General features: G+C 35.2%; 1 protein-coding gene across 4 annotated transcripts in view; it reads left to right on the top strand.

Moving 5' to 3' along the window:
• KIF21A (kinesin family member 21A) overlaps positions 1-14,241 on the top strand; it is a 155,906-nt gene that overhangs the window by 25,976 nt on the left and 115,689 nt on the right. The gene's annotated exons all lie outside the window — the stretch shown is intronic.

Genomic DNA, 14,241 nt, shown 5'->3' with positions numbered 1-14,241 from the left:
AGATTTAATTAAACTCGAGTACATCTGAACCCTTTGTGAAATCAAGCATATAATATGTTTATGTCCATTTTGTGGGTGTTGATGCAATAGTTTTATTAGCTTCAACAAATAGGTTTATTATTTTCGTTGTATGGCATTTTGTTGATCTTATCTGTCAGGACTGTCAAATTTACATCTTCCTATGGGAAAATAATTCTGAGATATTTACATTTTAATATAGCTTTAATTCTGTATGTCACATTTAATGGTCTTATTTATCATTATGACAATAAAAAGGACATGGCCTGAATATATTTTTGTATCCTATGTTATGTATATGATTTTTTTCAGTTCCTATTTTATCACCAGTTTTGAAGTAATCTGAATTAGTGATTCCTTGTAGGACTTCAAAATGATTATCCATTAGAACTGATTTTGTTCTCTTAGATCAAAGAAGTGAGGTATGACAGTAGGCATCTGTTTGGACACACTTTCTTCTTGTCCTGAAGAACCTGTCTGTTCAAAGGGACTCAAGGATTAGATGTTGATGTTTTGTTTAGTGGAATAGCACTGAATAGGCAGGAGCAGGAGGGAAGAATTAACCAATTGTTTCCAAAATTGGGGTAAGAAACTGGGCATGCAATATAAACTACTAATTTATCTGTTTAAACTAGAAATGAAGATTTTTAGATACTACTGTGTCAAGACAATGAAATTTTACTTATTCTTTATGATGTATTCTCAGGTGCCATATTCATTTTTTTAAGAAGTTCAGAGAGGTCAAGATTGATGTTTGCCCTGAAAAATAGAGGAAGCATTCCTAAAAGATTTCCTGACCTTAAATTTATTGTGTGCTTTTTGTATGCTAAAAATGTAAAAGCATGCATATGTTTTTAGATCATTTTGAATGGTATTTATTGAATTGCTTCTATATACAATTTATTGTGATGGATTAAAAAGAATCACTGTAAGGCATACCATTTCAAATATCAGTATGCATTCCAGTCACTTGGATCAGTTAAAATGCAGATTTTAATTTAGTAGTGGTGCAAGGCCTGAGACTCTGCATTTCTAACAAACTCCCCCAGTTGACAATCATGTTGCTAGTGCATGAGTAGCAAGTCAGAAGGTATAGATTATGTCATTAAATACCTGACATTGTTATTGAAAAATTAGTGTTTATACATGTGAAATATTTAAAAAGTACTTCAAGATAAGAGGTGATTGAAAGCTAAAGGAGACATGGACAATATTTAGTCTAAAAGTTGAGGGGAAGTTGAGATCTAATTAGGGACTACTCCATGGTAAGGCCAAGGTTAAAAGCTGGGACTTGAAGGGAGACAGGAATTGGTGTAAAGGCAAAAGGGAAGGCTTTACATAGAACACAGCAGTGTTACGGATGAAGATGAGTCTGAATGAGGGCAGTGACTTTTCAGAGCAGGGAGAAGCATTTTTCCTCTTTTTCTCTCTCCCCCTAGCTTCTAAGGTATGAGAATTTGGTGTGAGGGGAGGGAGGAGAGGGAGCTCTGTAATTTGTTTAATTTTCCAATATTCAGGAGTTTTAAAGTTATGTGTTGTTTATTTCTAGTTTAATTCCACTCCAGTCAGAGAATATACTTAGTATGATTACAGTTCTCTGAAATTTGTAGACTTGCTTTATGACCCAGCAGATGGTCTGTTTTGGTAAATGTTACATGCACACATAACAAATGTTTATTCTACAATATTTGCCTTTAGTGTTTTATAATTATCACCTAGGTCAATATAACTAACAGTATTGCTTAAATCTTCTAATTCTTTACTGTTTAAAATCTGCTTGTTCTGTTAGTTACTAAGAGATGTGAATTAACATTCTCCAACTATGATAATGAATTTATTGATTTTCCTTTTCTGTCAATTTTTGCTTTTTATATTTAAAGCCATATTATTGGGTGGAGACATTCAGGATTATTATATTTTCTGGTTTTATTGATCTTTTTATTAGTTTTTTGCTGCTGTAACAAGTTGCCACAAACTTAGCAGCTTAAAACAATGCAAATTAATATTCTTACTCTTCTGAGGGTCAGAAGTCCAAAATAGGTTTCACTGGGTGGAAACCAGGGTGCTCCAGAAGCTCTAGAGGAGAATTCCTTTCCTTGCTTTTTCTAGCTTCTACTGCTGCAATCCTTATTTTCTTTGGCTCCTTGCCCTTTCTCCATCTTCAAAGCCAGCAGAATAGCATCTTCTATCTCTGTTTTCATCTTCACATTGCCTTTTCTCTGAAGACTCTTGTGATTAGATTATGCCTACATGATGTAATGCAGGACATCTGATACCTGGTAATGTACCTGGAAAATCTTTGGTCTCAAGATCCTTAATTTAGTCACATTTGCAGAGTCCCTTTTTGCCACATAAGGTAACATTTTCACAGGTTCCAGAAATTAGGAAATGGACATTTTGGTGTGGGCATTGTTCTATCACAGTCCTATAATCATTATGAAATATTCCTCTGTATCTTTAGTACTATTTCTTGCCATACACTCTACTTTATTTGCTTAGGGTTCACTGAGTTCCTTAAATCTCTGAGCTTATGTCTTTTAACAGTTTTGGAAATTTCTTGGCGATTATCTTCTCCATATTGTCTCATTTTCTTGCTCTTCCCCTTCTGGGACTCCAATTACATGTATGTTATATATTGAGAGTGTTCCATATCTCCTTTATGCTCTGTTCTCTTCTCACTCTGTTTTCTTTCAGTTCTTCAGATGGATATTTTCTATTGATCTGTTTTTGAGCTAGCCAAACATGTCTTCTTTGTCCAAGCTGCTATTAAACCTATTTAATTAGTTTCTGATTTCAGATATTGTATTTTTCAATTATAGATTATTCATCTATTTTTTAAAATTCAGATTCTCTCTTGAAATTCTCTTTTAATCTATTTAGTTTATCTTTTCTTCTCTTTTCTTTAATATATATGTAATAGTTACTTTAAGGTCCTCCTAGCTAACTACAACATCTTGATCATCTGTTGATTTGTTTCCATTATCCATTTTTTCTCTTGATTAATGGTTACATTTTCCTTCCTCTATTCATGTCTTGACATCATTGATTGTATGCCAGATATAATGTGTAAAAGACCAGTAGAAGATTTTTGTTTGTTTTTTTGAAATGGGCCATGGATTAAGAAAGATTGAGAATCATTGTGAATAGTATAGTGTAGGGACGTAAGGACACTGGCCTATTGCTTGTGAAGGAACTGGGTAGGGAATATTTGTTAAAATGAATAGTTGAGTAGAGCCAGATTGTGGGATTTTCTCTAGAACTGAGAGATTGAGTAAACCGTGACCTCGAGTAAGTTACTCAACTTCATGATGCTTTGGTTTCCTCTTTAAAATGAGATAATTACAGTATTATCCCACAGAGTTATTGTGAGGGTTAAATGAGTATGTCTGGCAGCACAGTAAGTGTTCGATATGTGTTCTTTGAGAACTGAGGATAGAGTATCGGATTTGGTTACATGGTAGTCATTAGTGTATTTGGTTACCTGATAGTCATTAGTGTATTTGTCAAGTGGGTTTTCAGTGCATGATGGTGACAAATGCCTGAATAGAGGAGGTTCAGGAGAGAATGAGGAATTAGAGACAGTAAGGATTGGCCACTGTTTTGAGATTGCTGTAATGGGGATTAGAAAAATGTGGTAGGCAGAGGAAGATATGAAGGTAAGGGATGGATTTAAGGTATGATAATAATTATGATCATAATAATCTTCACAGAAACTCTGTAAAGTAGGTACTATTTTTACTCCCATTGAGTCTGAGGCATAAAGATAGGAATGAAATTATAAAATATTTGTATGCTGAAAATGATCTAGTAGGGAGGGAAGAATGCAGGATTTGAAGGGATATTTCCAGGAATAAAGTTTTCAAGTAAGTGAGAAATGATGGAATGCAGCTGTAAGTGGAGGAATTGACCTTTGATAGAAACAGGGAATGTGCATTCATTTTAACAGCAAAGTATATGTTTAGATTTGGGAGTGGGAAAATACTTAAGATTTATTCTGACAGTTTGTACTTTCTCACTGAAATAAGAAACAAGGGGATCAGCTTAGAGTATGGTTGGAAATGTTGGAGGAGAAGAAATAGTTATTTTGGAGACTGGGTGAGTGAATTAACTTGGGTATAGATGAGCCCTTCGGTAGTGCTGAAGGGCTCATTTGAAGATTGTGATCATAAATTTAAAGTGGGGATTGTGGAGACTATAGAGAAAAGGGAGATAGGGAGCTCAACATCTTTGAGAAGGAATAAAAGACGAATTAACCTGATGAAGCCAAGAAAGGAATAAGACAGTCTTTTCCCTTGAAAAGCTTAAAGTCTACCTACCAAGTTAAGTGATCCACACCTAAAAAGAACACATAAATAAGCAAAAGATAAATGCCAGATAGATTACCTAGACCTCAGGCTTTGTCCCTTCAAGGGAGAGAGCGAACACTTTGGGCAGCAATGGGTGGCTTTAGTGGGAAATGATCATTGTTTGGTCGTTAAAGTGTGTGTAGATGCTAATAGCATAACCATTTAGCATCTCTTTGGTTTTAGTATTGTGCTTTATTCACCCAGAGTCTTTGAATTACTTATCTATGGATTCTACTTCCTGTGTAGTTGGGTGGATAGAAACACTGATTTGTCCATTTCCTTCTGAAGATAATACAACATTACAGTCATCCTTAAAGGAAATATCATCATACTGTAATGACCTTGAATTATCTTCATTTTCATTTTATGTACCAAATATATTGCTTGAAAAATTGTTGAAACTTGGAAATATTATTTTTTAGAGGTTTTTTTGGGGGGGTGATGTTAGGGAGTAAAGGAATAATTTTTTTTAACAGGCTATGTTCTGTAACTTCAGACTTCTGTTAAAATTTACAGGAGTGTTTTTTGAGTATTCTAAGCTTTCTTTGACTTGAACAAGAAGGGTGGCCAGGAAGGAAATATATAGAAACATACTTTACATATGAAATAAAGAAAAATGTTTTTTGTATACAAAATAAAATATTAATTAGTCACATAATTAATATAATGATAGGTTTATAATTATCTTGTTACTATTTTATCCATTATTTGAGTGAATTTATTATTTTTCTTATTGCACAGTTTTTTTTCCTTATGGCCTAGTTAAGAATGACCAACTCCATGTTTTCAGTCATTTCAGTGAACAGGAGGCCTTCTGTTTCAAACAGAGAAACTTCTGTTAGTAACAGACATGCAACAATAATGTGGGGCTTTTCTTAGTAGTTTGTTTTGGAACTTTATATACACTTTTATAAAGCAGCTGCAAGGAAAAGTGTGTGTAGGTTTTTATTTCTTAAATGTTAATGTAAGGACTATTTAAAGAACTGTATGAAGCTTTTCAGCAGTGCTTTTATTTGACTATTTAAATTTTTTTGCATTTCAGTTTTACTAGATGGCTACAATTCTACAAAAGATCCTAGATATTTTTATTATATAAACAAATGTATGTTTTATACAGATATCCTTAAAAATGTTGTAATTATTTTGGTAAAGATATATTTTTTGGACAATAAATTCTATATATTTTTCTAATTTATCTTTTAAAATAACATTTAATATTAAGACAATTTAAAAAGTAAATTCTCAACTATAATTTTATTACCTAAATAGCTTTAAATTATCCATTATATATTTTAATAGCATCCACTATCTATTTTTTAATTAAAAAAAACCTTTTGAAACATTAGTTCACATAAGCAGAATTTAACACTGTGCATTTGAAATTTGTGTTGACTAAGTAAGAAATATATGATATTTGGAATAGTATAGATTTTGCTCAAATAGCATGTTGGTATTAGTAATTTTATATTTAATTTGCCAAGAACTCTTAAAATTCCATTATTTTCTTTGTATTGTATTTATATAAAATTCAATTTAGAAATGTAAGAATTCTCATTATTGAAATTATAGAAAGCATACTTGCAGAACTATTGACTACAGATTTTTATCTTGTTATCTGTATCATGAACCATGATGGTAGTATTACATTGCAAGGAGTTGGTGGCATTTATCCTAAATTGTTTTCTTTCAACAGAAAAGAGGATTTTTATATTAATGGCCCAAAATGCTTACTGCATATTTCCCAATTGCTTTTGGATGTGGTTTTTAGTTATGATAAAGAGTAACAACTAAGATTATTTTTAGCACTACATAAGTTGTGAAACTAATTTCTTTTTTAATTAAGCATGTTATTTAACAGGTTATCTTTCTTAATTAAAAAATATTTTTAAAGGAGCTGGAAAATGCAGTTATTATTTTATGTGATGTTTTATTTTCTAATCAAAACACCTTTTTTTCCTAATCTTATTTGCTAGTAAAGTCAGAAGGATAAGGTGATCTTTTGCCATAGGTTAGTGGCTCTTATATTTTAATGTGTGTAAAAATCTCCCGTGTGCCTGACAAATTTGTAGATTCCTGAACTCATCCCTCTAGAAATCAGATTTACAAGTCAGTATGTTTAACATGCTCTTAAGTGATTAGGATATATCTGCTTCTTTGAGAAACTTTGGCCAGGTAGTGTTCTGCAGCATTAACTCAATTCTCATTACATCTTCAACACTAGTCTGCAAAGGAGTAAGACTTTGCTATTAAGCTGAGATTGCCTGAAAATCTTACATGGATAGAAGGCATTTTAGCTATTTTAAAAGCTTTGGAAGTTGAAATAAGTTCTTATTTTTTGTAACAAAACTTCTTTTGTAAGAACTTATTGTAATGGATTACAATACATTATGCATTTGTATAGAGTTCTACAATTGAATAGACACTATTACATTTTTTGCCATTTAATCTTCATAACAAGCCTGTGAAGTAGGTAAAACAGGTATTTTTGTCTTAATTTTTGTGTTGGGAAACAGGCTAGTAAAAGTTAAGTGACCTGCCCTAGGTAGCTAAGAAACAGTTGAGCTTGACTAGAATGTAGGTCTTGACCCCTAGACCAGGGCTCTTTCCATGATATCACACCATATAAGCTATATAGAATTGAAGAGTTAAAAAAAAAAAATGTGTTTATATGTGTGTGTATACACACTTACGTGTACAGGCATATCATTTTATTGCAATTTGCTTTATTGTATTCACAGATATTGTGTTTTTTATAAATTGAAGATCTGTGGTAACACTGCATCAAGCAAGTCTATCAGCACTATTTTTCCAACAGCATTTGCTCACTTCGTGTTCCTTTGTCACATTTTGGTAATTTTCACAATATTTCAAACTTATGCATTACTATATTTGTAATGGTGGTCTGTGATTAGTGATCTTTAATGTTACTACTACAACTGGCTGAAAACTAAAATGATGGTTAGCATTTTTTAGCAATAAAATATTTTTTAATTGAGGTATTTACATTGTTTTTTAAAAAATGTCCATGGGTTTTATTTTTTTATTAACATTTTTATATTTATTTATTTATTTGGCTGTGTCAGGTCTTAGTTGTGGCACATGGGATCTTTAGTTGCAGCATACGGGATCTTTAGTTGTGGCATGTGAATTCTTAGTTGTGGCATGTGGGACCTAGTTCCCTGACCAGGGATTGAACCCGGACCCCCTGCATTGGGAGCGCAGAGTCTTAGCCACTGGAACACCACGTTAGTCCTTACACTGTTTATTTATTTATTTATATTTTTTTAATGAAAAGCTTTTTTAAAAAATATTTGTTTTATTATTCTTTTTTTTTTCATTTTTGGCTGCATCAGGTCTTAGTTGAGGCACGCGGGATCTTTCATTGTGATGCATGGGCTCTTTGCTGCGGTGCACGGGCTTCTCTCTAGTTGTGATGAATGAGCTACAGAGCACGTGGGCTCTGTAGTTTGTAGCACGTGGGCTCTCTAGTTGAGGCATGTGGGCTCAGTATCTATGGCAGTGGGCTTAGTTGCCCCATGACATGTTGGACCTTAGTTCCCTGACCAGGGATCGAACCTGCGTCCCCTGCATTGGAAAGTGGATTCTTTACCACTGGACCACCAGGGAAGTCCCCTTACATTGTTGTTTTTTTTTTCTTTTTTAATTTTTAATCTCTTTTTTATTAATTGTTATATATTTCATACATATTTGTGTATATATGTCAATCCCAATCTCCCAGTTCGTCCCACCACCCCCCTGCCCCTTACATTGTTTTTTTAAACATAATACTATTGCAAACTTAACAGACTATAGAATAGTGTAAACATAACTTTTATGTGCACTAGAAAACAGAAAAATTTGTGTGATGTGCTTTATTGGCTTTATTGTGGTGGTCTGGAGCCAAACCTGCAATATGTCTGAGGTATGCCTGTATACCTATTGCACAACTATGTATATACACATACATTACATCATCAGACATGGTTGAAGTTCTCTAATTAGAAAAGTTAACATGCTGATTAGATTTTAGCACGATTTTAGACAGTAAATATGCTTTATCTTACAAACTCTAGACTGGTCTGTATAAGGGCATGGATTGTGTATTTTATGTCTTTGTATTCTAATTGCCTACCTTACTCATTTTTTTTTTTTTGTTTACTTAAAATTTACTTTTATTTTTACCATCTTTATTGGAGTATAAATGCTTTACATTCTTGTGCTAGTTGCTGCTGTATAACAAAGTGAACCAGCTATATGTATACATATATCCCCATATCCCCTCCCTCTTGCGTATGCTTCCCACCCTCCCTATCCCACCCCTCTAGGTGGTCACAAAGCACCGAGCTGATCTCCCTGTGCTATGCAGCTGCTTCCCACTAGCTATCTGTTTTACATTTGGTAGTGTATATATGTCCATGCCACTCTCTCACTTCGTCCCAGCTTACCCTTCCCCCTCCCTGTGTCCTCAAGTCCATTCTCTACGCCTGCATCTTTATCGCTGTCCTGCTCCTAGGTTCTTCAGAACTTTTTTTTTTTTTTAGATTCCATATATATGGGTTAGCATACAGTATTTGTTTTTCTCTTTCTGACTTACTTCACTCTATATGACACACTCTAGGTCCATCCACCTCACTACAAATAACTCAGTTTCGTTTCCTTTTATGGCTGAGTAATATTCCATTGTATATATGTGCCACATCTTCTTTATCCATTCATCTGTCAATGGACCCTTAGGTTGCTTCTATGTCCTGGCTATTGTAAATAGAGCTGCAATGAACATTGTGATACATGACTCTTTTTGAATTATGGTTTTCTCAGGGTATATGCCCAGTAGTGGGATTGCTGGGTCACATGGTAGTTCTATTTTTAGTTTTTTAAGGAACCTCCATACTGCTCTCCATAGTGGCTGTATGAATTTACATTCCCACCAACAGTTCAAGAGAGTTCCCTTTTCTCCACACCCTCTCCAGCATTTATTGTATGTAGATTTTTTGATGATGGTCATTCAGACCAGTGTGAGGTGATACCTCACTGTAGTTTTCATTTGCATTTCTCTAATGATTAGTGATGTTGAGCATCCTTTCATGTTTGTTCTCCATCTGTATATCTTCTTTGAAGAAATGTCTATTTAGGTCTTCTGCCCATTGTTGGATTGTGTTGTTTGTTTTTTTGGTATTGAGCTGCAGGAACTGCTTGTAAATTTTGGAGGTTAATCCTTTGTCAGTTGATTTGTTTCAAATATTTTCTCCCATTCTGAGGGTTGTCTTTTCATCATGTTTATGGTCTCCTTTGCTGTGCAAAAGCCTTTAAGTTTCATTAGGTCCCATTTGTTTATTTTTGTTTTTATTTCTATTCTCTAGGAGGTGGGTCAAAAAGTATCTTGCTGTGATTTATGTCATAGGGTGTTCTGTGTATGTTTTCCTCTCAGAGTTTTATAGTGTCTGGCCATTTAGGTCTTTGATCCATTTTGAATTTATTTTTGTGTATGGTGTTAGGGAGTGTTCCAATTTTATTCTTTTACATGTAGCTGTCCAGTTTTCCCAGCACCACTTATTGAAGAGGCTGTCTTTTCTCCATTGTATATTCTTGCCTTCTTTATCAAAGATAAGTTGACCATATGTGTGTGGGTTTATCTCAGGGCTTTCTATCCTGTTCCATTGATCTGTATTTCTGTTATTGTGCCAGTCCCATACTGTCTTAATTACTGTAGCTTTGTAGTATAGTCTGAAGTCAGAGTGCCTGATTCCTCCAGCTCCATTTTATTTCCTTAAGATTGCTTTGGCTATTGGGGGTCTTTTGTGTTGCCATACAAATTGTGAAAGTTTTTGTATTAGTTCTGTGAGAAATGCCATTGGTAGTTTGATAGGGATTGCATTGAATCTGTAGATTGCTCTGTGTAGTGTAGTCATTTTCACAATGTTGATTCTTCCAATCCAAGAACATGGCATATCTCTCCATCTGTTTGTATCATCTTTAATTTCTTTCATCAGTGTCTTACAGTTTTCTGCATACAGGTCTTTTTCTCCTTAAGTAGGTTTATTCCTAGGTATCTTATTCTCTTCGTTGCAATGGTAAATGGGAGTGTTTCCTTAATTTCTCTTTCAGATATTTCATCATTAGTGTATAGGAATGCAAGAGAGTTCTGTGCATTAATTTTGTATCTTGCTACTTTACCAAATTCAGTGTGATACACCATATTAACAAATTGAAGGATATAAACCATATGATAATCTCAATAGATGCAGAAAAAGGTTTCAACAAAATTCAACACCTATTTATGATAAAAACTCTCCAGAAAGTAGGCATAGAGGGAATTTACCTCAACATAATAAAGGCTATATATAACAAACCCACAGCCAGCATCATTCTCAATGGTGAAAAATTGGAACCATTTCCACTAAGATCAGGACAAGACAAGGTTGCCCACTCTCACCACTATTAATCAACATAGTTTTGGTAGTTTTAACCACAGCTATCAGAGATGAAAAAGAAATAAAAGGAATCCAAATCGGAAAATAATAAGTAAAACTGTGACTGTTTGCAGATGACATGATACTATACATAGAGATCCTGAAGATGCTACCAGAAAACTATTAGGACTAATCAGTGAATTTGATGAAGTAGCACGATACCTTATTCATTTGCAGAGAGAATCCAGGTGTTCAACAAATGTTTGATGAATGAACGGTTGGGTAAATGAAAGACATTTAGGTGTTTGTGTCAAGAGGGAGCGTTTGAAGGATTTTGGTGTATATTCCTTTTTGTTTGTTTGTTTGTTTTGTTTGTTTTTTGAGGTACACGGGCCTCTCACTGTTGTGGCCTCTCCCTTTGCAGAGCACAGGCTCCAGGCGCGCAGGCTCAGCGGCCATGGCTCACGGGCCCAGCTGCTCCACGGCATGTGGGATCTTCCCAGACCAGGGCACGAACCCGTGTTCCCTGCATCGGCAGGCGGACTCTCCACCACTGCGCCACCAGGGAAGCCCGGATTTTGGTGTATATTCTTGTCTTAAAATGGGAATGGCTCACTGTTGGGCTCTTGATTTTTAATTTGGGATGACACACATTCTTGAATCATGAATACATATATAAAGCCAGTTCTCACAAGCAGATGTCAAATAGTGCTTCATGAAGCACAACAATCATATGATAGTAGTATTTTTTTTTGTAATTAATCATAGAGTATTTTATAGTTTTCAAGTCATAAGCACACATTTTTTAGTAATGTAATGTGTGTTACCACAGTAGAACTAAATTTTCATTTGAGGTGAAAGGGACTCCTTTTATTCTAGAAGTCTCAGAACCCCTGAGAGAACATCTAAAGACAATGTTTTTAAACCTAACAAACCTTTAAATTACCATTATAACTCTCTAGTTGCCTTTCTTTCTGGAAAGAGATTGCCCAACCTCCTGCTCTACCCAGATGGTTTCAGTAGTTCAGGAAGATTTCCAATATTCTCATATATGTCTACTAGAGATTCTTTTGTGTTATATAAAATAAAATGTATCCAGTGTTCCTTCCTAAGTGTATAAAGTCTCCTAAGAGACATAATCACCTTTCTTTTCCTAGAACCAGATTATTCCTTATGCCAATTATTCAGAATCTCCAAATACACAGTTTTTGTGGGCCACTAGCTTTGTTTGATTTTGTTTTACCAATATACATATAATTTTCTTTTCATAGCAGGAGTAGGAAGAATGAATGAATCAAATATACTGCCTATGTCTGTGCACATTTGTGTATTTGCAATTCGTAACTAGCTTGGCAAGAAAGTATACTGAATCATTGGTTCAGAAGATGTTCTGGATCAACTGTAATTTTCATGTATTTGTACAGTCCTCCTTTTTTATATTACATATAATTGATAAGTACATTCATTACTAATCCTGAAATCCCATTTCAAAAGGTAAATGTCTACCAAAATACCTTTTCTTGAAGAAAATTGAGAAGAATTTAAGAAGAGGAAACACTTTACACACTTCTTTTGCTTTTTTTTTTTTTTGCGGTATGTGAGCTTCTCACTGTTGTGGCCTCTCCCGTTGCGGAGCACAGGCTCAGCGGCCATGGCTCACGGGCCCAGCTGCTCCGTAGCATGTGGAATCTTCCCGGACTGGGGCACGAACCCGCGTCCCCTGCATCAGCAGGCAGACTCTCAACCACTGCGCCACCAGGGAAGCCCTCTTTTGCTTTTGATTGGTATCCTGGTCACTGGTTTTGATTTAGTGTCTGGCGCTTAGGCAAGTGTTCCTCTCATGCATGCTCAAGTTCTTTGAGTTGCTTTAGTAAGTATCTGTAGAATCATGGGAACTTGGCTGTTACTGTTGTTGATAACATTTCATTATGAACACCTTTTGATCCTTGGCATATTAAACTTTCATCTAAAGCATTTTTTACAGTATAATAAATGTTTTTCAAAAATTATCTTTATAAATAGGGAAACTGGGCAAAGAATTTACCTTGAAAAATTTGTTTTTTTAAACACTCTACTTTCCCACCTGTTATTCTTGTTTCTTTCCACCTAGAAACAAGTTCATTTTCCCATATTATTCTCAAATCTTTTAGCTCTTCTGAAAGCTACAGCTTCCTTACTGTAGCAAATATTCTTAACAAATGTTCCATTTTTCCTTTTGTACTATGGTCTCTGACCTTTTCTTGGTTTCCTTTTCTCTCACACTTTTAAAAAATTTAATTAATTATTTTTGGCATTATTGGATCTTCATTGCTGCGCACAGGCTTTCTCTAGTTGCGGCAAGTGGGGGCTACTGTTCATTGAGTTGTGTGGGCTTCTCATTGCAGTGGCTTCTCTTGTTGCAGAGCATGGGCTTTATTTAGGCACGTGGGCTTCAGTAGCTGTGGCACATGGGATTAGTTGATCTGGGGCACATGGGATCTTCCTGGCCCAGGGATCGAACTTGTGTCCCCTGCATTGGCAGGCAGATTCTTAACCACTGCGCCACCAAAGATGTCCAACCCCCCACTTTTATAGTTTAGAAAATTTAGGTTTTGGGACTTCCCTGGTGATCCAGTGGCTAAGACACCGTGCTCCCAATGCAGGGGGTCCAAGTTCAATCCCTGTTCAGGGAACTGGATCCCACATGCTGCAACTAAAAATCCCACATGCCACAATGAAGATCCCATGTGCCGCAACTAAGACCCAGCACAGCCGAATAAATAAATATTTTTTTTTAAATTTAGGTTTTTAAAAATTATTTTTATTTATGTATCTTTCTTGAGATATAGTTGTTTTACAATATTATATTAGTTTCTGCTGTACAACATAGTGATTCAAAAATTTTATAGGGCTTCCCTGGTGGCACAGTGGTTGAGAGTCCGCCTGCCGATGCAGGGGACACAGGTTCGTGCTCTGGTCCAGGAAGATCCCACATGCCGCAGAGCGGCTAGGCCCGTGAGCCATGGCCGCTGAGCCTGCGTGTCCGGAGCCTGTGCTCCGCAATGGGAGAGGCCACAACAGTGAGCGGCCCGCATACCGCAAAAAAGAAAAAATATGGATTATACTTCATTTAAAGTTGTTATAAAATATTGGCTCCTGTTTTCCTTTTGACAGTAATTCCCCTTAGATTCATAGAACATTTTTTGATTTTCCTTTTTAGTATTTATCATTTTATCTTATTGTTTTTTAAGGACTGTGTCTTTGTTCTCTGAATTGCATGCTCTGTGAGGGTAAACTCTTGTCTTACCTTTATTTCTCACCAGTGCCAAACAGGACTTTTCAAAAAGTGGATGATCAATAAATATTTATTCTCTTGGTTTAAATTAATCTTTTAGTCTGGTTTCCATTAATATAATTCTATAAAGCCACTTGTCTTCAGGAACCTTTATAAAACTTATACAGAAGATGTTTTACTCCTTTGGTATAAT

Source organism: Leucopleurus acutus (genome assembly GCF_964270905.1).
Source record: "Leucopleurus acutus genome assembly, chromosome: 11".
In the NCBI taxonomy this organism is placed as follows: Eukaryota; Metazoa; Chordata; class Mammalia; order Artiodactyla; family Delphinidae; genus Leucopleurus; species Leucopleurus acutus.
This window is presented reverse-complemented; position numbering and strand designations above follow the sequence as displayed.